This window comes from Cygnus olor, chromosome 3 (assembly GCF_009769625.2).
Source record: "Cygnus olor isolate bCygOlo1 chromosome 3, bCygOlo1.pri.v2, whole genome shotgun sequence".
Lineage (NCBI taxonomy): Eukaryota > Metazoa > Chordata > Aves > Anseriformes > Anatidae > Cygnus > Cygnus olor.
This window is the reverse complement of record NC_049171.1, coordinates 41,172,561-41,194,562: the sequence shown is the minus strand read 5'-3', so window position 1 is coordinate 41,194,562 and position 22,002 is coordinate 41,172,561.

Sequence of the window (22,002 nt, the reverse complement as noted above, 5' to 3'; positions counted from 1 at the left end):
TGTTTTCATATGTCATTGCAGTGTACCAAATACCTAGAAGACTGACCAAGCCCAGACTTTATCCTTCTATACAGACAGATGAAAGCCATTTTTAATTGTGAAATAGAGTGATGAAGGACAATTAAATGATTATGTTTTGTTTTGTTTTGTTTTTTTTTTATGATGCCACACTAATCACCTCACAATATGACAGTTGGCTGTAGAAATGGACATTATGTGTTCTGTCAGTGGCAAAAAAAAAACATACTAGTTTCAGTATGCTATCTTTTTATGAGAAGGACAATACTTTTCAGTGACAGTGAATGACATTCTAATATCTAAAAATGTAAAGCATTTTTTACATTTTCAATTGCATGCATTTGTCAATTAACATTTTGTTAATTATCAAGTTCCCAGTTTGATGTGGTTTCTAAAGCAAATGTGCTACCCATTGCCTAAGCAAAATGATTTATTATCAGCTGAATCCCTAATCATTCTCTCTCTTTTTTTTTTTTCTTTTTCTTTTTTTTTTTTTTTTTTTTTTTAATATATATAGAGATGTATGGCTTACTAGTGTCGACTCCTGGCAGATAATTCATTCACCTCAGCCAAATTAGGTGTCTCTTTCCTCCCTTTGCTTATTTGCAGACAAGGCCCCCAAGTGGTTCTGATTTCAAACATCCTTTTAACATATTTCATTTTCTTTGTTGTTGTTTTGTTTTGTTTTTGTTTTGTTTATTTGTTTGTTTTTCTATCTCAGAATTTGTTCAAATCTGTCTTACTTGATGGACATTGATTCTGTCTTTAAATTACTTTTTCCAGTTACTTGTTCATGTCCATTAAAAAGTAGTGTTTCAAATCACTGAAAAATCATGAGCTGAAACAGCTCCTGAAATACTCAACTTTGGTAACAGAATCTTACAAACTCCTATATCTTGTTTGACATTCACAGGTTTTGACAGAAAGTGAATGCACCTCAAGTTAAGATGTAGGCATTATTTTCCCCAGACTGATATGACCTCTAGAATCTCTGTTCCCTACCCAAGAACTCTCACTTCTGGAAAATCCTGGAGATTAACAGTAGAGCAATCAGAAGACCTGTGTTGGCAATATCCAAAAAATCACCTTGTGGGCAGTCTCCATCTTCCAGCACAGCAGACCACCTCACTCACTCAGCTGTTCTTTAGACTTATCAGCATTATCCACCCACCTTCCCAACTGCCATCTACTCTAGCCACAGATAGTTGATTCTCTTGTATGTGCTCCTGATCTAGAACAGGATGAATGTGCATGTAGGCAGGGAAACTGGTGACTCTTACCTGTGAGAATGATTCATCCAGGAGCTAGTTTTATAGCCCAGATCTCATGGTTCTTACAACCAGAAGACTAATCTGCCAATTTTCACCTTCACAGAAATGTTTATGCATTTCATAGCCGCCTATGTGACAGATGCTGCAATTTCCCTGGCTCCATCTGTTTCTGCTACTGAGTTTGACGCCCACTAGTGATAGAAGGTGTCAAGTTTCTCATCAGAGAAGTCTTCCTTACCACAGTATTATGCAGAAGTTAAATGGGATGAAGTAATCTGAAAACTTTTTTACTCTGATGCATAGAGCAATTGTTCCAGACATGCAACCACCTTTCCTGAAGGCAAACTTCAAAATCCATTCCTTTCCTGCAGAACTGGCAAGTGGATATTTATGCATTTGTTCTTTCTGTAGCCTTGTAGCAACTGGAACTGCATATAATACTATGTCATGTCAAGGTATTCATTGTAGATCAGATTTATCTGATGAATTTGACTTTTTTTGTGTGTGTGTGAAATAAATTATTCAAAGATGCATTAGATGAACAGATCTAATTTCAGGTATGTGCTCTATAAGTTTTATTCTTACCCCTTTTTTGAGAACCTCACAGTCTAATAACTCCATGTATGAAAGATAAAAATGAATCCATGGCTCACACCCTAAATATCACATTGAAAGTGCTGGGCTATTTACCCAAGTTAGGCAAGCAAAGGATTCCAATAAAAAAGCAATGGATAAAACACCAAAATCTTTGACATCTTCAAGATTTTTGCAGGCCTTCTGTATGCAGAATACTATATTATTTTATTAATCATTATTATTAATATAGGACTAGATCCAGCAAAGGGCTGAGGCACCAAATACCACCTAATTGCCCTCCTCTTCATCAGCTGAAGTAAGCTGAGTTCAAATGGGCAAAGTGTTTCAACTAGTTCTGACTAGGAGGGAGACCATCATTCAGCCTAATTATTGTAAAAAGACAACAATACAGAAAGAAATGATTTATTTGCTTGTTTGTTTTTCTGAAGGAGATATACCTACAAGGCAAGTATAACGAGCATGGAGATGGAAGTGGTTTACATTCTGAATCATCAAAGCATGTTTGAGTATATTTGCAGTTTGTTCATAAAAAGCAAACTTCTAAGTTTGCTTCTTCCTTCTAAGAATTAAAAACTTTTTCTTATGAAACAGGCTGTTTGAAAAGAAATAGGGAATAATACAGATGTTAATGAAAAGAGGGACATCTAGAGTGTTGTGTGTTGGGGAACTGTTAATAAGAGAGATAAAAAAGTACCTCTGAATTGTTTTCCGTTTACAAGAAAGATAATCAAGTAAGAAGATAGCTACGTTAAATTTTCTCTTACCTTCAGAACGTCTTATGAATGTAAATATTTAATATTCTCTTTTCTCAGATTGGTTAAAATCAGATACTCTTTGTCAATGAGAATATATTAAAGGGATTTTTTGTTTTACTGCTGCTTCCCCCATATAAAAACTAAATCACAAACATTTCAATATTAAAAAAAAAAAAAATGAGGCAAGTATTATAACCTCTATAAATTCTAAAGAAGGTTAATTAATTACAAACAAGTTCCAATATTCCAAATATTCAAAAAAGTTGCTTTTAGACTGAAGTAAAATGTGACCGTATGCACAAATTGGATTCACCATTCCTATTTACATTTTCATTGTTCCTTAAAAATGAAGCAAAGCTTAAAAAGTGTAAAACTGAAAATGTGTGATATTTTTGACTAATTTAAAATCATATAGTCTAAAAAGTAGCTTTTTCTTCCCATTGGACTTTTTGATTGAGTATTACTTCAGTAGAAAATACAATCTTTACTATTAAGGGGAAAATAATGCACATTTCAAGAGTCTTTATACCTTCATATCTTATGTGGCAATAAGATAAAGTTTATTTCACCAGGTACAAAAGAATATAATTTTATTAAACTTTATGTTTTAGGTATTATGAAGTTTTCATACACACTAATCAAAGGAACATTAAAGTATGAATTTTCTAGACAATGAAAACCGTATTAAGTATTGGGCTCTCACTGACTTTATATGGAAAAATGGAACTAAAATATCACATAATACTTTTCAATTTACTTTATGGAACAGGATTTCAGATAGATATGTTATTACTAAGTCATAAGATTCTGTCAGTCTCCTGTCTTTGGTGTTTTCTTGCTATGTCATGGAAGCTAGATGTTGCATTTCCTCCAAACTCATTATAATTTATGGACCAAAATATAGACTTAAGTATCCAGTGAAAGGACTGAAATGTCTAGTGAAAGGCAATGTGCAAAAACTGAAGTACAGTTAAAAGAAAAGAAATATATTTTTTATTGTGAAGGTCAAACATTCAGATTCTCCAACCTTGGGGACATATAAGCTAAATTCTCATTGGTAGTATTCAAGTCAATTCTTTCATTTTTTAATCCCTGCAGACCCAGAGAACAGGCTATTTCTCTAAGTAATTTTACAATGTATTTGTCTGTTGTCATTTCTCCTCATATATCAAGATTTAACAGTTCACTCTACTCAGGCCTTCTTCCCGTTCTTGTCTTTTCAACACTTCTGATCATTCTTGTTACTGTCCTCTGGATTGTGTCCAATTAAACATATTTGTGGGCAGTACAAGGATTATTTTATTTCTGACATATTTATGTATGTATTTATGTACCAACAAAATTGTGTTTTGTTTTGGTTTTGTTTTTGTTTCTCTTTTCACAGCCATGTGACATTGTTGACTGATAATGAGTTTAAGAATTAAAGTATCTTTAAGATTACATTCTGCAGAACTATCTAGACAATCATGTCACAACTTGTAGGTATTGTAGGTACAGACTATTCTTACTAAATGTGGCACCTTGCAATTTTCCTTTCTAATTTGTTTCCTATTTTTCAAGTGTTTCTCCAGCTTGTGGAGATCGTTTTGAATTGTATTCCTGCTCTGCAAAGTACTTGTAACTTTTCCAGCTTGTTATCATTAAATAAATGTACTCCCAATTATTGTTAAGAAAGAAATGGTATCAGACCCAGAACAGACATCTGCACAAATCAGCTTCATAAAATCTTTGATAGCAAACAACATAAATCTGTACTTTATTTTCTGGTGCTCTAGCCACCTAGTTTAGAATAGTTTTATTTATACCTTATTTACCTACTTTGATTATGATGTCAGCTAAAACCATACTTAGAACAAAACATACCTTAGAAAAACAAAGAAAAACAACATATTTCACTTTACTCTTTTCCTCAAGGAAAAGTTGGAAATTGTATTGATTTAACATGATTGTTCTTAACAAATCTGTGTTGTCTGTTGCTTACTGCCTTATTATCTTCTAAGTGCTTACAAATAGAACATTTTTTATTCAAAAGCCTGAAACTCAGTATACATCTTTTGTCTTACCACATGAAGTTATGCTACACAACTTTTTTTCCCAGTTTTCCAATGTTTCGGTTGTCCTTCATTTCCCAAAGATGACCATTAACTAGTCTGAAATTATTTCAGCCAATTTCCTAAAGGCAAAGTCAGCTTGAACCCTATCTTATCTAAGACTTTTTTTTTCTCTATTATATACTTTTTTTCTATTATAACTTGAATTTTCACCCTTGGTGAAAATTGGTGCCAGTTGTTGTTCTTATGCTAAAGTTAAACATTGTAAGATTAAAAAAAAAAAAAAGTATAAAAGACAATGACACTTCCTATGTTCTCAATGTTTTTTTCTTATTAGATTTCCTGCTTGCTGAATAATTGCCTAATTCTTCTCAATGCTAATGTACTGACTCTAAGCTTTGTTACCTTCCTTTAAATTTCTTTCAAATTGTAACTTCCAATTTCCAAATGAATTTCCATTTTTAATATGAGTGAAAAAAAAAAAAAGTAGAATAAAATGATGAGTAGATAAACTCATGACACATCTCATCCTAAATTTGGTCTCCAATATAGGAAGGATAAATTATCCTTTGGAAGTGCTCATCGCCGTTGCTAGTCACAAACTGTGCTCATCACACCCACAACATGGCGCTGAACTTCAGCAAATGTGAGGGATACAGATCCAATGTTTTATTTCTGTGCTAGCAGTGTAACTTTTATGAAATTATCTTAAAATGCCTTACAAATATTAGTTAACTTAGGTCACAATATCTCTGTGAAAGAGGGAAATAAAAACTAAAGAACCCGTCTATTCTCCATCATACAACAATGCTACTCAGCATTTTCAGTTAAGAAATATTTTGCACTTAACTCAATATATGGACAGAATAGAGAATTATGAGAGATATTCAGAAAATGACCTGAAATAAAATTAGGAAGGCCTAAAATAAGATGTAATTATGATTCAAACTTTAACTACTCTATTCTGAAAAATGTAATTTGTCATTTCTAATGCAAAACCACTTTGGGGATTTTGTTTTTCTGCTGCTTTTTAAACTATGCAGATTTAGCACTGTACAAGCACTTAGTGTCTTTAAAAAAAAAAAAAAAAGTTATAATGCCTGTAATTTCGTAGTTATTCATTCCATGTCACTAATAAGGCAGTTAGAAATTAACTGTTTTGGTGAACCTGCCTTCTTAGTTCATGCATATATGGGAGATATGCGTACTATACCACCACCATAAATTTTTTCCACATCTGGATGATGTTTATGGAACTCTTATGTCTCAGGCATCACATTTTGATTTTCAGAAACAAAGAAAGAGAAAAGCAAAAGATTATATGTCTGAACATTATACATATAACAGTTATATATATAACTAACTTATTTATATAATATATATAACCATAAATATATAAATATTAACTATAAATACTAACTAGAGAGAGAATTATATTTAGAACTATATATATATATAACCATTAAATATATATATATAACTATATATATAACTTATTTATGTTATATATATAAAGAACCATTTCTGAATACTTAGTATTAAAGACACTTGTGACACACTATTCCCTAGATAGGTAAAATATAAAGTGCTGCATACTGCAAAACAATGCTTCCTAGCTTAGGACAATGTATTTGCTGCTGAGCATTATGATGAGACTCCCTATATGAGAACCTAATTGTTGGTAGCTGTCTTATCTGAGTTAAGTTTTTATTAAAATATGCCACTTTTGTCTGTTCTGCTGATTAAAGACACTTTTGTAGGGCTCACTTTTGGGAACTGGATATTTATAGTAGAAATACATGTCCATCGTATAAATTCTACTTTCTATACAAGGACATATATAAAACATTTCACAGAAAAGGCCTCTGGTTATGGACTCAAAATGTTCAAAACTTTTCTTCTCCTCCAGCTGAGTCCCAGGGGAGCAGGTGGCAAGGGAGGTTAAGCATCTGATATTGTTAAGAGCACAACTCTGGTTTAGAATGTTTTAGAAAAGAAGGCTCATTATGAATGGAAAGTCAGTATAGTCCAAATCCAGAGCAAAACCACTGCAATTTGTATTCTCTTCAGGAAGATGGTGAGATTAAGGAAAAGGGAAATCTTGATGTAATCTCCTGAACTTCACCCTCAGGTGAAATGGATAGAATGCTTCATATTGTCAACAAGGTGTTGGTGTCTTCCACAGTGTACAGTAGAGTTCTATTTTTATTTTAATTTTTTTATTATTATTATCTGTGCAAGGAGACCTTTTGGAACTTACTCTAGCTTCCCCCCTTGCCCATGTACCATGGTTTCCACTGCTGTCATTTCACCCATGCAGATATCAGAAAGTAGACATCCAACAGGCACTGACATTCCCTGTATGCATTCATTTGTGTATTAGCAAAAAACATTGGTGAGTGTCCTGAACTACCATAGCTAAGTGCACTAGAACTCATGAGTAAAAACTTTCCATTTCCATCTCTGTAAAATAAGATGATAAAACATTTATGTTTCTGATGTGTTCTACAAGGCTTAATTAATGTTTGTAAAGTAGTTTGAGATACTATATTTTAAACAAAGATTAATATATATTTTCACTAATTGTTATGATTTCAATGATTTTTTGTTTTAAATTTTATGTATGGTAATATTGTTTTATAGTCCAGGCACAAAATATTAAAAAAAAAAGAGATCAAATATAATAAACTTTTAAAAATATAAAACCTAGTGGGTGTTCAGAACATCAAATGATGGCACAATTTAGACCCTGCAGCTTGAAGCTGATAAACATATGTACAGATTTTTAGAAGGAGGCTTCATATTTCAGAAAATAAAATTTAAAAAAAAGAAAGAAAGAAAAAAAATAGATATAAAACCCAAACAAATGGAAAATAGAGTTAACTGATCTGCATGCTGCAATGGTGTATCTGAAATGGTATGTGTCTGTCCACCCACTATTGTACAGACACTCAAGATACTAGTCATGAAACTATTTTTACCAGCATGAGCTTGGTCTTTTAACCACCCACATTTGTCTTTTAGGTTCTCACCTGTCAACAATGTAATTCGCACCTTTGCTTATGGCCCTGACCTAAAGCCAAGAATAATATGAAACTTGCAACATTTTTTTTTTTTAATTATTATTTCCTTATTTCTCCTTAGGATATATTGGCTTCTGTATTTTTCCAGGAATGTTTAAATGAAATTATTTCTGAAACAACTTTCTTAAGAAAACCAGTATTTCTGAGAAAAAAGAAAAAGAGATTATACTTAAAATATTCCTCTGGAAGTAAAATGAGTAAGTTTTATATTGATTTGAAGAAGGAAAGAAAACTGTTTATTATTACTATTGTTATTATTATTATTATTATTAATTATTGCTGTTTACAGCATGGTTCTTGCTTTACATTGATTCTGCATAGGTACTCTTCAAGAATGAAAGTAGCTGTTCTACTCTGAAGTGTCCATCTACCTTTCAGTGCATGGTAACTATCAGGATCCTTTATTTACTTGTCTGAATTCATTTGCTGTCCAACTGATCCATTTTCAGAGTCTTTAGGAAAGCTTTCATGCTCTACATGTTCAGATATCCTTTCCATAGCTGTTCACCTATTTTACAAGTGGCTTGAATCATTAGCACAGGGATGGGAAATTTTGGCAACATTTACACAAAGGTATCGTTAATTCCCTCAATGTCCCAAGGGAAAATGTTTCCTTGGAAAGAAGGCTACTTGATTACCATACCCAAAATGATCCCTTGAAGTTTATCTTGGCCTTTCTCCAACACTGATATTGACATATTACAGTATCATAAAGAACCACTGAGATTATCCAGTCTGGCTTTAAATTAAGAGTCTTCCATTAATTGTTTTTTAAATTATGACAGTAGCTAGTAACCATAGCCTGAAAAGTGCTACTGGTCAGCCAGGCTAAATCAGTGCATTAAATATGATTCTCAGACCATATATAAGGTGTCAAAAAAAATAATTACATTGTGTACTGCAATAGACAAGAAATCTTACACTTCACTAGAAAAGACTGGTAAATTCTGGACCACAGTTTTTTATTTGTTTGGCTGTTGTTGTTGTTGTTGTTTTTTAAAGTCTTACAGAATTCAGTTAGGTAACATCTACCATAAAATCAAATTAGCCCACTAATCAGTTATTTCATTGATTCTATTACTATCACTGTTAAGAAAACTGTCTTGTTTCTAGTGTAACTGCATGTAGTTTAAACTTCCAGCCACAGGCAAAAAGCCCTAGTGAATTGTAATTATGTTAAATGTAGCAATCAGCTATGAGCATGTTCATATATCTCAAAGGAGTTAATTCAGGTGTTCCAGATAAACATGTACCATCTTCATTTTTGCTAAGTACGTGGGTAGTTTGTGTAGAACTGTAACATTTATCTCATTAATTTCTCTTACTATAAAACATTTTTAGCAGACCCCAGATTCTTTCTAGTTACTATAAAGATACAGATTGTGACTCTTACAAACTGTTTGAGAAAAGCTCATTGTAGAAGAAGTTGCTCTCTGGATTCGTAGTCTGCACTGTAGGCTCATAGCCTTCACAGTGGGTGGAGGCTCTATTACTCATTTAAATACATGCATAACAAGCATTAAATATCTTTTCCCTCCTATCCAATGTGTGCTAGTTCTAAGTTAAATTCAAGCTTTTATGACCACCTTTCACATTGTACAAGATGTCTCATTACTACCCTTAGCCTGCAGTTGAGTGACATTCATGAGAAGCAATTCTTTAACTATACTACTTAGAGAGGAAACAATTTGGTTGCTATCTTGCAATTGTCAGACACATCATAGCTTTAAGAGTGGACAGCAATATGTCACAATACTAAAGTATTTCTGATAATACCTATGCAACCATTGAGGAGCTACATGCACCAATAGCAGCACAAGCACTTTGTCAATCACTGCATATGGAGTCATCCACAAATCTTGATGGTTCCATGTCAACAATGCTCCTTCAGAAAGGACACGTAAAGATTTGCTGTCACCATAAAAACACTTTTGCATGAATTACAAGCTATATGCTTGCTTACCAGTCATTCACTGCTGTCAGGTGATTTGAAGAGTCTGTCCTTTAAGACTGACAAGAAATAGAAGTACTGAAGGAAATAGTCCTAGAAAGAGTGTACAAATAACATAAATGTCACATACTCTGTTCATCAGGGCTTGTGATGTGGTTCCATACATGCTTATGGCAGAGATGATGTAGTGCATGTGAAATGTAATGTGTCATATTTTGGGCTTTTAATAGTAAGACGCACATTCAAGATTCCATTAGAAAAAAAATAAATAAATAAATAAATAAAGAGAGAGAGAATTTTCACCTTTTTCAACTACACAGCAATCCATTTCAAACACTGATAATGATAAGAGACTGAAATTATACGTTACAACTACCTCAAAGGAGGTTAGAGTGAGGTGGAGATCAGTCTCTTCTCCCAGTCAACAAGTGACAGAACAAGAGGAAAAGGCCTCAAGTTGCACTAGAAGATGTTTAGGCTGGATATTAGAAAAAAATAAATAAAAATCTTCACTGAAAGGGCTGTGAAGCATTGGAACAGACTGCACAGGGAATTGTTTGAGTTACCATCACTGGAGGCATTGAAAAGATGTGCGGTGCTTAGGGACATGTGACAGACTTGGCAGGACTAGGTTGACAGTTGGACTTGATGATCTTAGAGGTCTATTCCAACCTAAATCATGGAATCATAGAATCATTAAGGTTGGAAAAGACCTCCAAGATAATTTGGTCCAACCATCCCCCAACCACCAATATTACCTTCTAAACCATCTCCCTAAGTACCACATCCAACCTTTCCTTCAACACTCCCAGGATCGGTGACTCCACCACATCCCTGGGCAACCTGTTCCAATGCCTAACCATTCTGTCTAAGAAATTTCTCATAATTTCCAACCTGAACCTCACCTGGTGCAACTTGAGGCCTTTCAGGTATTTGTAGAGAGCAATAAGGTCTCTACTGAGCCTTCTCTTCTCCAGACTAAACAACCCGAGTTCCCTCAGCCATAACTCGTAAGACTGGTGTTCCAGATTCTTCACCAGCTTTGTAGCATTGCATGGGGTTGTTGTGACTAAAGTTCAGAGCCTGGCATTTAACCATGTTGAACCTTATCCCATTGGCCTCTGCCCATCAATCCAATCTGTCCAGGTCCCTCTACAGGGCCTTCCTACCCTCTAGCAGATTGAAACTACCCCCAACTTGGTGTCATCTTCAAACTTCCTGAGGGTGCACTCAATTACCTCATCCCTCATCAATAAAGATATTAAAGAGGATGGACCCCAACACCAACCCCTGAGGAACACCACTTGTGGTGGGTTTACTCAGGTGAGCAGCTAAGCTCCACCACAGCCACTCCCTCACTCCCCCTCCTCAAAGGGATAGGGAGAGAAAATACAACCCAAAGGCTCAAGGGTTGAGATAAGGATGGGGAGATCGCTCAACAATTATCATGAGAGCAAAACAGATGCAGAGTAGAAAGATAGTAAAATTTATTTCCTATTACAAGCTAGAGAAGTGAGAAACAAAGGAAAGAAACCAAAAACACCTTCCCCCCCATCCGCCTTCTTCTACCTCCTCCCCATGAGTGGTGCAGGGGAACGGGGGAATGGGGGCTGTGGTCAGTCTACAGCACTTTGTGTCCGCCACTCCTTCTTGGACACTCTCTTCCCCTGCTCCAATGTGGAGTCCCTCCCACAGGATGCCGTCCTTCCCAAACAGATCCTGCATGGGCTTCCTACAGGCAGCAACTCTTCAAGAACTGCTCCAAATATAGGTCCATACCATGGGGGCCATCCATCAGAAGCACACTGCTCCAACCTGGGTCCCCCACAGGCTCCTGCCAGATCACCTGCTCCTGCATGGCCTCCTCTCCACGGGCTGCAGCTCTGGCCCAGGATCTGCTCCAGCAGGGGTCCTCCACAGGCCACAGACTCCTTCAGTGCAGGTCTACCTGCTCCACTGTGGTCTCTTCCACAGACTGCCGTGTGGAAACCTGCTCCACCATGGTACTCCATGGGCTGCAGGGGGACAGCCTGCTTCACCATGGCCCTCACCACAGGCTGCAGGGGAACTTCTGCTCTAGCACCCGGAGCACCTCCTCCCCCTCTTTCTTCACTGACCATGGTGTCTGCAAGGCTGTTTCTCACTCCTCTCTCTCTCCCAGTTGCTGTTGAGCAGCAGGTGTTTTGTTTTGTTTTTCCCTTTCTTAAATATGCTCTCACAGAGGTGTAAACAACATCGCTTATTGACCCAGCTCTGGCCAGTGGTTGGGCCCTTATCTAATATGGGGCAGCATCTGGATTCTTCTCAATGAAGCCACCCAAATGGCCCCCCTGCTACCAAAACCTTGCCATGTAAAACCACTACACCACTTATGACTGGTAGCCATCTGGATTTAACTCCATTCAACGCTACTCTCTGGGCATGGCCATCCAGCCATTTTTTAACGCAGCAAAGAGTGTACTTGTCCAAGCCATGGACTGCCAGCTTCTCCAGGAGAATAGTGTGGGAGGCCATGTCAAAGACTTTGCTGAAGTCTAGGTAGACTACATCAACAGCCTTTCTCTCATCCACCCAGGCGAGTTACCTGGTCATAGAAGGAGATCCTATTGGTCAGGCAGGACTTGCCTTTCATGAACCCATGGTGGCTGGGTCTGATCCCCTGGTTGTCTTGCACAGGTGGTGTGATTGCTCTCAAGATGATCTGTTCCAGAACCTTCCCTGGCACCGAGGTCAGGCTGACAGACCTGTAGTTCCCTGGGTCCTCCTTATGACCCTTCTTGTAGATGGTTATCACATTAGCAAGACTCCAGTCATCTGGGACCTGTCCAGTTGACCATGACCACTGATAGATGATGGAAAGTGACTCAGTAATCATGTCCATCAGCTCTCTCAGCACCCTCTATGATTTTATTTTTTCAAAATCCATACCTCGCTAACACATGATCTTATTCATGTCTAAGAACAACACAAGCAAACTGCAGTTAAAACCTCACAAAAATACATCCAGGTTGTATTTTAAACATGTCCACTCACTGCATAAATGGGAACCCTAATAATATACAATTATCTAGATGTATATAGTTACTTATTTTGATCCCCTACAAGGCTATTAATTACCTCTCAACTTTCGAATGCTTTGCAGTTTCCCACAACACCTTGCAGTTTCTCTATAGCACATTGCAGCATGAATGAATGTCTCCTTTAGCACCTTCCTCATCTTCACTCTGCAGCTCCCAGCCTGCTGCCACTGAAAGTTCTGCTCAAAAATGCTCCTCTTCCTTCATGGTCTGCCTTCACCACGGACACAACCTAGGTCTTAGTTCATTGAACTTCGCCTACAGTATCATCTACTCTTACCTAGTCAGTAAGGATCCTCCTAAGGTCAATGAGACATATAATCTATTTAATAAAGACAGTGATATTAAGTCAGCCTGGATCACCTCCTGCCAATGCCACTTGAAACAATAGAGACTGGATGAGAAGGCTAAAGCTACAAGTATATCAGTTTAAAAAATAAAAATAAAATAAAAATAAAAATAAAAATAAAAATAAAAATAAAAATAAAAATAAAAATAAAAATAAAAAAGGACGTAGACTGGTTTCTGGCCTGATCTCAACTGGCATGTCACAGTTTGAGTCCTCCAGTCAATTACATACAATCTTGTGCCTGCCAAAAAAGGGTGGAACAGGGTGGTTGCACCCAAACTGCAACTGGAATGGTACCTGGCTTAGGCTGTCTCCCACACAGTGCTTGGATATTGTCTGGAAAGCAATAGGTTGAGAAAAAAGATGTGTCAGGATATGTGCTTACAACTGGACACTGTGGATAACTGCATGCCAGAGGTAAGACCCACATTCTGGTCTTCTGTGGTTTACCGGTATAGGGGTAACTAAAGTATATAGAAGTATCTAACCTTTACAGAGCTAAAAGGGAGACAAATGAATACATATTTTTATCATTGAATATATTCTGTCCTCTTTGTCTCAGAGTATTAAGAGTTACTGTAAAAGAAATATTTTTTTTTCATTTAAAAGAATAAAATTGAAACCTCATTACCCACCATACTAAATATATCACTTACAAAGCATTTGTCCAAAAGTTATATATCTGGATGTTGTTTACACCAGAAGAGCCTTTTCCAGTGTAATCTTGCCAGTTACCAAGATAGGCACTGGTGGTATGGTAACTCTTTAATGTAGATGTAGCTTTACTGGCAAATAACACTAAACTTAATGTCCTATATGCAGGACAAAATTTAAAAAGTTACTCTTATAGATGACTAAACAGAAATAAGCTATTTGATTCTGCATAAGGATTCTTACTTGAAAAATAAGTACTAAGATAGATTTGTATGCAATGGGCAATTGAGATACATCAAAGGTTATCATTATTTACATATTGTAATAATAATATTATAAAAAAAAAAAAAAAAAAGATTATTTTTTCTCACACACACCTACTGTTTGATTTTTTTTCCCATTCCTCTTGAAACACTTATAGATCCCTTTTCTGAACAACTATTATGAAAATGATATTGTCTGATTAACAGCTGTGTAGCTTCCCAATAACCTATCTCCTTCTGTAATCACAGAAATAGTCTTTCTGAGTGCAATAGGGCTATTTGCATGAAGACTTTCAGGCTAAGTCCCTAAATTTGTGTTTATAGTATCTTAAAGTATAATAAAATTAAATTACAAATGAGTCACTGATTAAGTGTCCTTTCAAGTGCTATAAAATTTTACATTGAACTAGATCTCCCTGCTGTTGCTGAGATAAATAAGTGTTCAGAAAGATAACACTAGAGGGTTTGGTAGGCATGTAGATTGTGGGATATGCTTTATTGCAGTTTTTGATAGAAAATGTCTTTCAGGGTTACATACCATCTGAAAATATATCCAGGGGCACTAAACCTCAGTCTAGCTCCTCTTCAGGCATTGCAACTATGGTTTTGGAAATGGAGTCTGGAAGGATTTGAGGGGATGAATTCTCCTCTGGCACAAAATAGGGGACAGTTGGGCAAGCCACCAGCCCCACAGAAACAACAGGCTTTGGTCAGGATACCTTAGTTACAGTTAGTTACAAAGAAATCTGGTAAGAAAGGAAAACTCTAAGGAGATTTGGAAGCTGTTGTGAAAATGTCCCAACAGAAAAACACGGGGTAGGCAGTGAGGACCTTGATGCTGTGCTGGAAGTGCTGCTGTCAGTAATACCTTTGGTTAAAGCACAGATACTCATTAGTTTCCTCTTTCTGTCCTATCATCTTTCTCCCTCCAAATTTATCTGTTTCATGCTCTGAAAATAGTCTCCCATCCTGCCTACACGTGGAACATGGCATGTCTCTCATTTCATTTGTTCCACTCCAAAATACCTTTCTTTCCCCTCTCCCCTAATAGTAGGTATGAAGGGATTGTGTTGTCCCCACCCCCCCACCCCCACCCCCCTTTATCACCAAGCTTTTTTTCTCTAGCCCCCAGCTGAAGCAGGCTCTGGGGAGAAAGCATGTTTGAAGAAATGGTGTGTTTCATTCTTCTTACCCCCTGCCTTCTTCCGCTGGCTGATCATCTGTCCCACACCCCTTTAACACTTCCCAGCTGAGAAAACAAAGGCCAGTTGTTTATTTTATTTTATTTTATTTTATTTTACTTTTATTTTATTTTATTTATATTTAACCCAAACCTGTAGAGCTCTTATTTTTGTAACCTTAAACGGTGGATCTGATTGGAACCAGCATTCAAAACACATCATGTTATATACAAACAAATGGAAAAAATGCAATTTGCTTTTGATCTCAGTTTATCCATAAGAACATTTTAAAAATTATTTTTTCCAGCGAATTATGAAAATAATCAATTAGAAAAGTGATTAATTTAATATTAATCTCCTATTAATTGGTGGGGAAAAATGTTTCAAATGCCTAATGATAAGAAAAAAATCTGCACAATACAGAAAAAATATGCAATGCATGCACAGAAAATATGCGTGGATCAAGCTGAACTTTCCTCCCATTTTGATTATTATCTTACAGCTATAAGAATATAATTAAAGCTAAGTTGAAATCTTTAACTAGGATTTCTGGTTGGAAAGAGGGGCACAAGGCACACACAAACTTATGAAGCTCTTCCGTAAGAAACTGACTCAAGGCCTGTCATTATCATTTCAGAGCCTGATAGCAGTTTTTGTGGTGTTTAGATCATGCTACAAGAGCAGAAATATTATATTTTCTTGGTTCACTTCAGGCTGTTGTAGCAGATAACTCCTTTGATTGTACTAATGCTGCTAGACATGTATATATATATAAACACCATATCTCAGAAAGGACTGTGCAAGTAAGCATTACTTGCTGAAAAAGTTCCACTGCCTTCAAAAATGACTTCTGTTATAGCAGAGCCCTGAGGTGTGAAGGGACTGCTTCCTAAGGCTAGCAGGAGTTAGCACTTTGTTGGTTTTTAACAGGAAAAAGTAGGCAGGGAAGAGTCAAAAATGATTTTTCTGTGGCTGGTAAGTGCTTTGCACTCCCCAAATTCAAGCAAGGTTAAAGTTAGAGTGAAAGCTGCTCAACACCTCACCTTAAGCTTTACTTTCAATCTTACTTCACTCCATCTTGGTATTGACATGAACACAAGTAGATTAAACTTGTCTGGCTGAAGCAGCTGTTTCCTGCTATTATTCACCTTGCCTCTTGCAAAGGTGGCAAGTCTCACGGCTGGGAAGGTTGGTCACGCAGTTTCTTGACCAGAACAGCTTGCCACCAATATAGTAAGGCAAAAGGCCATCTGTAAAATGATGCCACTCAGGAGTCACCTCGTGCAGACACAGCTGTCCTAACCATGAGGACAGAACCCTCAGATAAAAGGGTAAGGCAGAGTGCTCCAATCCACTTCAGCCACCTAAGTTTAATCATCCTGTATTTATGAGCCAACATCCTGATCACTCTGAATACCTTTTAGACTTGTTGCTCTTATTACTTCATTTATGCACTGAGCCATTTTCTGTGCCCTGCTCTGAAACCCCTTGCACATGTAATTTCTCTGTGTTTCCACTTTCAGGCTTAGCAGAGACCACAAAATTTACTCTACGTTATTTAGCACCTCAAGCTAGACAGCAACTTAGCCATAGAAAGGAACAGTCAGTGTTTTATTCACCATTAAACACAGACACCTCTTAAACTGTTCACAGTGCATTTTTATTAAACAAAAGGCATATTATTGGCAAGGAGCCATTTTACATAAATATTTCTTGGTCAAGATCTGATAATGTAAAACATCCTGAATAACACTAAAAGAATCATATAACAAGATTTGTACATCAGATCACATAAAACAGAGAAATTTAAGGTTGATTAGTTGGAAATTATTGTACTATATGAACTGAATATTGCTGAAATCTATACAAATTCTAACATGAATATATAAGGAAAAGTTCTGATATCTATTCCAGATGTATCATTTTAGTCTGGTTTTCTTGGTGTAGAGAGACTTATGCTACCATATTTTCTGTCCTACAAATAACTTTTAAAGTCACTTACAAATTTCAGCCAATCTTATAAAGAATATAATTTTTCAAAGTTCGTATGATAATTGGAATCTGGATAGAGGAAAGAACCCCAAATTACTATCTCTCTCGAGGGAAAAGCAAAAGCAAACACAATTTATCCCTTTTCCTCCGTTGAGAGGAATGGAACATTAGGCCATTCGGTATCAGTATATTTGCAAGCATCATCACAAAAATAACATCAAACAAGTAATAAAAACTACCTAACTGAAGGGAAGGAAGAGGCAAATATTGTTTGTGACAAGAAGAAAGGAAAAATTCACAGGATAAAATTCACAGGAAAGAAGGCTTTGCTGCTTCCACTATCTGTTGAATAACTTTTCCCTTCAAAATCTAAACCTTTTGTTGCTGTTGTTGTTAAAGCCCATCAGCACCTCTCCCTTTTTTAATAAGGAAGAGGAGTATACATTTACATGCTAGTAAACAGCCACTGTGAAATCAAATGTACATTAGTCCGTCCATCCGTCCGTCCGTCCGTCCTTCCTTCCTTCCTTCCTTCCTTCTTTCCTTCCTTCCTTCTTCCTTTCTTTCTTCCTTTCTTTTACTTTCTTTCTTTCTACCCCTGAATCTTGCTACAAGTTGAGGGAAGATCTTAACATATGAAACAGCACAGTATTAGCATTTCAAACAAGAATGAGGTTCAGAAAGTAGTTCGTGGATATACTGAAACAGGATTTGAAGTTTGTTGAATTTGTCATGATTTGTTTGATTAAAATGAAAGGTTGACCAACTTCAAATGCAGAATATTTTTCTTGTGAAAGTTAAGAACAGAGAAGCTTTTTTAGTGTTTCAACAACAAAACAAATTTGGGACACTTCCACAAATCGCTCTCTGCAGTGATAATAGCAATCCCCTTCTCTTCACTGGCACAGATACCTAATTACTTTCTATATTTTTTCCAGATAATATTGGGCATTTATTGTGTTTCATATGCTTCTAGGAACAGCTGATCTCCTTCGTCTCCAGTGCCAGTAAAAGACCTCCACAAAGAAGGCAGTGAAATTGACTGAAAAGTGGGAATTGAGTTATCAGTCACCAAATGACCTGATTTTCCACAACGACTATGGTTCAAGGCAAAACTAATACTGGAAGCTGTACTGGAGAAGAGAACCAAGCATGTTCTAGATGTACGTAGACACCGTTCAAGAAGCTAAGTGAGGTAATTAACAGCATAGTAGGATATGAATTTAAAACACATCAGTCTGCCACAAAACCATTCTGTGCAAACCTTTAGACTGTATCTACAGTATTAAATTCAGTCATGCCTGGGATTGTTTCCAGATGCTGGAACACAATTGTCTATATGAGTAAATGCTTAAATGTTCCTTGGCACTATTTTGATTCATGCCAACTATCACAGTCCAGACCATTCCCAGAGATGGTTCATGAGCTTGTACAGGCTTGCTCGTTTCCAATAAACAGTTTACATGAAACACCCTGTTCTGGCAGTAAGAATGTTTTCTAGCAGAGATGTGGGCAACATAATGCCAGTTGGCCTCTGCGCCTAAAAATGTTCTCATGCACACTTAATTCACTGGTATAGACACAGCATTAGAGTTCACTACAAATAATGTTGTGTGTATTAGTAGCTACACCACCTTGAAGAGTGAGTAGTTGGTGCCAGACAGAAATCATTGTGCATATCTGCATATCCTTAGTGGGAATCAATGAAAGGCAGATGCTATTATTATGCCTGATTCTTGCTCTCTGACTTTTCTGTACATACAGGTCGTAAATTGTGATGTCAGTGTACACAATTTAAAGCATACATTCCAATGCAATTTCTTGTATTTCAAGAGAAAAATAGTATTCAAGGATTTCTCACAGTAGTTTTTTAATGAAAACTCGAATATTCATTTAAAAATGATCTTTTCACTAGCAATCAGTAAACATGAAAAAATAAGGCTCATCCAGTAAATTAGTTGGTACAAATTATTCTTCCGCTCTGGTTATTAATGACTCAACATCAGCTTGGCAGATGATATTAAGCTGGGTCTCTCAGGAATTTATTCTGGCTTCAATATCATTCAATATTTTCATTAATTACTTGGAGGCTAAAGTTGGGAATATGTTAATTGCATTTGTAGATAAATACAGTGCTGAAAGTAATCAAACTATCCTGATGATACAACACGGATGTAAATGGCAGAGCCTGTGTCTACCTCATCAGTATAAGGTATGGCAGAAGGCTAATAACCATGGCCAGGGATTCTGGGTATGACTGTCCTATCAATAATAAAAAAAATTATCTATAATGATGATAAATGGGATATAATTTCTGAAAATGAATACAGAATCCAGTAAGATTACATGAAGTATTCCTGATAGAAATAAACAACCAAATGCATACATATAGAATGTGAGAATCAGTAACTTCACTGTTAAAGAGAAGGTTCTAGGTATTTTAGCAGATGATGAATTAAATGAGTCAAAAACATGACATATTTCAAATACAGTAAATGCTATCTGGGTTGTATTATTAGGAGTGTCATGTTAAACACTCTAGGCAATTATGCTGCATTGCTTAGCAGTACATCAGTGCACTTTGGAATACTATTTTCAGTTCCAGTTACTTCTCAAAAAAGTAGAGGAAAAAAAATAAAAAAATAAAAGGGGGGAGGAAGATTACAGCAGTTTTCCTAAGCAACAATTTAATCAAGTTTGGAAGAAAGTCTCAAATGAAGGAGTTTGAAAATCAGTAAAATATGCAGATTTAATAAATGTTAAGTTAAAGAAAATTGATTCTGTAAATACTACATGGCTCAACTACTTTTGCATATTAACTAGAATTAAACATAACATTATAGTATAAATTTAAGGATTAAGACAGAAATCTTCCCAGAAATATTTTGTAAATCTTTGACTTTCAAATTCACAATAAAAACAACACCAGTAGAGTCAATGAAAACACCAATCAGTGTCAGAAAATAGGCACATTATGTGGGGTTAATGGGAAAATCATTCCTTTACTATAGGACTTGGGAATCTGGAGACTATAAGCCAGATATGTGTGTCTTTGGAATAAGCCACAGACATTCCCAGCAGAAGGACTAGAATTAGTACTACCTGCGAATCTCATCACTATTGGAAGTGTCCCTGGAGGAAGTGCATTAACAGGTACAGGATTAATGAGAAAGGATTCAAATAATGTGTTTGTGTATTATCTTTCTACAGGGTTATGTGGCCCACTGCAATTAACAATCTTTTTACCTTGCTATATAGAACAAAGAGCTCTGGAACAAATAATCAAGCAGTGTGTTGGAATGTAAAACAATGTAAGTAAACTCACCATATTTTCCCTTGCATATGTTTTGAACATTATTCCACTAAGACTGAAATTTATCTCAGATCTTTTTTTAGTTGTCTACCAATTAGTTAATTAGTTATCTATTCTTAGACAGTTGTTTGGATCCCACTCTATTCAACAAACCAAAAAACACTCTCAGAGGACCTTCTCTTTCTCCTTTTTTTTTTTTTTTTTTTCTCTCTTTCATTTCTTCCGTCTTTATTGCTTTTATCTGTCTTTCTGTGTTTCTTATCTGGGAGATTTTTCTGCTAACTGTGTGTTGTATTGACTCTAGAGAGATCTGATGAACATCATAGCTGGGTACAGTTGGTGAGCGAGAAGTGAAGAAAAATGTCTACATTGGAGCCTTTCACCTGTCAGTGGTTTGAAGCTGTCAGGAGTCTACTGATAGCTAACCAACACAACATTCTCACAACATTCTCCTCGAGAAACTGGCTGCTCGTGGCTTGGACTGGCGTACACTTTGTTGGGTTAAAAACTGGCTGGATGGCCGGGCCCAAAGAGTTGTGGTGAATGGAGCCAAATCCAGTTGGAGGCCGGTTACTAGTGGAGTCCCCCAGGGCTCAGTGCTGGGGCCGGTCCTCTTTAATATCTTTATCGATGACCTGGATGAGGGGATCGAGTGCACCCTCAGTAAGTTTGCAGATGACACCAAGTTAGGTGCAGGTGTCGATCTGCTCGAGGGAAAGAAGGCTCTGCAGGAAGATCTGGATAGGCTGGACCGATGGGCTGAGGTCAACTGCATGAAGTTCAACAAGGCCAAGTGCCGGGTCCTGCACCTGGGGCGCAACAACCCCAAGCAGCGCTACAGGCTGGGAGATGAGTGGTTGGAAAGCTGCCTGGCGGAGAAGGACCTGGGAGTACTGGTTGATAGTCAGCTGAATATGAGCCAGCAGTGTGCTCAGGTGGCCAAGAAGGCCAACAGCATCCTGGCTTGCATAAGAAGCAGTGTGGCCAGCAGGTCTAAGGAGGTGATTGTCCCCCTGTACTCAGCTCTGGTGAGGCCGCACCTTGAGTACTGTGTTCAGTTTTGGGCCCCTCGCTACAAGAAGGACATGGAGGTGCTCGAGAGAGTCCAGAGAAGGGCAACGAAGCTGGTGAGGGGTCTGGAGAACAAGTCTTACGAGGAGCGGCTGAGGGAGCTGGGGTTGTTTAGCCTGGAGAAGAGGAGGCTCAGGGGAGACCTCATTGCTCTCTATAGGTACCTTAAAGGAGGCTGTAGAGAGGTGGGGGTTGGTCTATTCTCCCACGTGCCTGGTGACAGGACGAGGGGGAATGGGCTAAAGTTGCGCCAGGGGAGGTTTAGGTTGGATATTAGGAAGAACTTCTTTACCGAAAGGGTTGTTAGGCATTGGAATGGGCTGCCCAGGGAGGTGGTTGAGTCGCCATCCCTGGAGGTCTTTAAAAGACGTTTAGA